General features: G+C 38.8%; 1 pseudogene across 1 annotated transcript; it reads right to left on the minus strand.

The window, feature by feature from the left end:
• Nucleotides 1-2,420: 2,420 nt before the first annotated feature.
• On the minus strand, nt 2,421-3,232 carry LOC309958962 (poly(A) polymerase alpha-like; annotated as a pseudogene). The gene has a single exon. The product of its transcript is annotated as a poly(A) polymerase alpha-like (transcript).
• Nucleotides 3,233-3,718: the final 486 nt, after the last annotated feature.

Consider the following 3,718-nt stretch of genomic DNA (forward strand, 5'->3'; position numbering starts at 1 on the left):
GTTTGAATCAAAATATAGCTCAAGGAGAGTGTAGGAATACATGCTATTCAATTAGAAAGTTTTTTCATAAATAGATGAAGCATTACTTAAAATTAAGATGTGGATAATTCTTTCAATGAATGAAAATTGGGTAATACTTGTAACAATTTGATAAAGGTTAGAAAGGAGAAGAACACTGTTTTACCAATAATTTTTTCTTTGCAGCACACTATTATCCAGGTATTTGAGATTTTGAATGAACACTAGATATATTTAAGTCAATTGTTTAGGACTTGATTATATTGGCTAAATATATATATTAACAGGAACAGATTCAAAATATTGTAATAGATTGAAAATCATCCTGTTCATTTGTAAAAATTTCTAACCAATCCAATTCCTCTATAACCAGTGGAAGTAAGTTAAATTTCACTTAGACATCTTATTGCAAATATCTGATATAACTTATCAGGCTATGGTAATATATGGGGTGTAAAAACCTAAGAAATGGGCTTCCCTGGTGGCACAGTGGTTGAGAGTCCGTCTGCAGATACAGGGGACACAGGTTCGTGCCCCGGATCCCACATGCCACAGAGCAGCTGGGCCCGTGAGCCATGGCCTCTGAGCCTGCGCGTCCAGAGCCTGTGCTCTGCAATGGGAGAGGCCACAACAGAGGCCACAACATTGAGAGGCCCGCGTAGCACAAAAAAAAAAAAAAAAAAAAAAAAACCTAAGAAATGTATTTCATCCAAGATCCCTTTTGCAGCAATGGTGTGTAATGATCATGGAATCACTTTACCATTAAAAACAGGAAGTTTTCATGTCAGCCTAATCAGGAAGAATTTTTCTGAGAGTTCCCGAGCTGTTTATAGTCCTCTTGTGTACCTCCACTCTGGTTTCCTCCATCTTGTACTTTCTCCCTAAAGCCATCAGTGGATGACAACCCATTCAGACTCATCTGCACACACCTGTCTAAAATGTTTTTCCTTTTTTGTTAATTGAAGTATAGTTTATTTACAATGTTTCAGGTGTACAGCTAAGTGATTCAGTTAAACACACACATATTTCTTTTTTCATAGTCTTTTCCACTGTAGGTTATTACAAGATATTGAATATAGTTCCCTGTGTTATACAGTAGGTCCTTGTGATGCCTGTAGTGGGGCCCTTTCCCATAGTACTCATTAGGCCAGTGTCTAACAGTATCAAAAATCATAGGGGTTCCAGCCATCTTCACTGATGTATTTTACCTTTTCTTTTTTGCAACTACCTTCTCTTCTCTTAAATAGCAGCCCTCTCCACAGAAAAAGACTGTATCCCATTTTCAGGCATCTCAAGCATTAATACTTCTAGCTGGAACCTACCCTGATCTACATTACAATAGGAAATGGAATCTTTTTTCCTTGAAACCACAGTATGGGGTGGGTGACCATCCCTGACAGGTGTTCATCTTCCTCCCAATGTGCCTGGGCTGTGTGCATGGTCATTCAACTAGAGAGACAACAGGGTGTGGATTGTGTGGAAAGCCACTCATGTTAGCCTGGGTGATGCAAAGAAGTTCTTAGTCCTCCTCAGTCAGTGACCTTGGAGGGCACTGATGTATAAAACTTCATCAAACTGGGCAAAAAGTTATGCTATTTCTTTCTTTCTTTCTTTCTTTCTTTTTGAGGTACGTGGGCCTCTCACTGTTGTGGCCTCTCCCGATGCGGAGCACAGGCTCCGGACGCACAGGTTCACTGACCATGGCTCACGGGCCCAGCTGTTCCGCAGCATGTGGGATCCGGGTCACAAACCTGTGTCACCTGCATCGGCAGGCAGACTCTCAACCACTGCATCACCAGGGAAGCCCAAAGTTACGCTATTCCTATGCTCATGCTACCACTCTTGAGAAAGAAAATAGGACTGAGGAAAAGTATTTGAGAAGCTTCTAATGTATAATATGAGAAAAAGTGAGTTTTAGAACAGTGGATGATTAAGAAATCTAACACTCTTAATACTTTGAAGGAGAGAGAGGAAACAGAACCAAAAATGATTGGAATCACATGATAATTGTCAAATGAAATGTATTTGTTCAAAAATGTTTATTGTAATATATGATAATAATGCTCAAAGGAGAGAGTCCAGGTGTTTCAGTCCCACTTACTTTAGTTGTTCTCTTGACTCCTGTTACTTCTTATTCTTCTCACCTACACTATTTTCTTTCTTTTATTCCTTCCTTCTCTGCCTCCCATGGACTCAGCCAACAGCCTCATTAGTGCTTTCTCTCAATGACATGTTCCTCCTTCTAATGTTACTATGTTACTGCTCTTTGTATTAATACATCACCTAAATCATTAATGGTGGCAGTCTACACTCTACATTCTAGATGGAACGTATGTGGGTTATGGGTTAGCAGGCTGACAAGATAGGTCACTTGATTTCTTTTTTTTTTAATCAATTTTATTTTAACATAACCTAAACACATACCATTTAGAAAATACGAAGAAAAATTTACATACAAGTGTTGATGCTATTGCATTTGGATAAAGCTGGAAAGTTCATGCTACTAGCATAGCTCAGGAAACACCACAGAGGAAAACTAATATATTGGAAAAGATGCTGTGTTGTTTGGCCCACAGCTTGATAGCTTGCAGGATTAACCTGAAGCTGTCAATGTTTGGTACTCGATGTAAAATTTCATTGGTTACCCTGCATCTTATACGTAAATTTTTAAGCAGACTATCATCTCTAAAGTCCAGGTCTTCTGGAATAGTCTGCAAGTGCTAATCTTGCAAACAAAATAGCAATCTCTATCCCAGAACACAGTTTGATAACTGGTACAAATGCCTCTGTAACAGCTCTTAAATTGATTTCTTCCTATAATTTCAATTCATCATAGAATGAGGCGAAAAAGTCACTTCAATCACCATGTCTTGGAGCAACACACAACACAACAAGATCGGCACCTTTTTTATGTACTCCTAATTTATAAGTTCCAAATGTAAAAATTTTTCCTCCAACATTTTCAATTACACATTGTGGAAGATTCTTGCTTTCACTGATTTCTTGTATCCACACTTTTACCAGTTTATTTAATTTTCCCAAAATTTAAATTCTGTGCTGCAATTCCTCTTCCTCTTCAAAAACCCCAAAGGGCTTCAGTCTCAATTAGTTTCTGTGTAAGTAGGTAGTCAGTCTCCTTGGGGGCTGCTAAGCTGATGGGAGAGGTAATGTCCTAGTGCTTCTGTGGCTGCTGTGTTTGTTGTGATCCCTGCATTGAAACTGGCCTGGAAACTCTACCACCCCCAACCCTGCCACCACCCTGGACATGATCCACTGAGGCAGGAGGGAGGCAAGGGCCTGCCTCAGCACTGGGTCTAACACCAATTCTTGACTAAACATGACGATGAGCCATGAGAGCTTATACTTAGAAAGGTATTACAGCAAGGAATCTTAGTATTTAAAGGGAATAAAAGAGTAAAAGTGATAATCATATACCTCACAGGAATTTACATTTAATTAGGAAAACCTTACATCAAATAATATTCAAATTCTAACCGATGTTTGTGTTTGACGTACAATGAACAATAAAGAAGATTCCCACTCTACCCTCATCATAAACACATTGGAGGCAGATTTTTCTCATGGTTCTGACAGAGCTGGAGACATTCTCTTCTTAGTTTGAACTACATAGAGTAGTTAGATACTAAAGGACCAAATGAGGTCTGTCTCAATCTTCTCAAAAATAAACAATTTTTGAAAA

The sequence above is a fragment of the Leucopleurus acutus genome, assembly GCF_964270905.1.
Source record: "Leucopleurus acutus genome assembly, chromosome: 3".
Classification (NCBI taxonomy): Eukaryota; Metazoa; Chordata; class Mammalia; order Artiodactyla; family Delphinidae; genus Leucopleurus; species Leucopleurus acutus.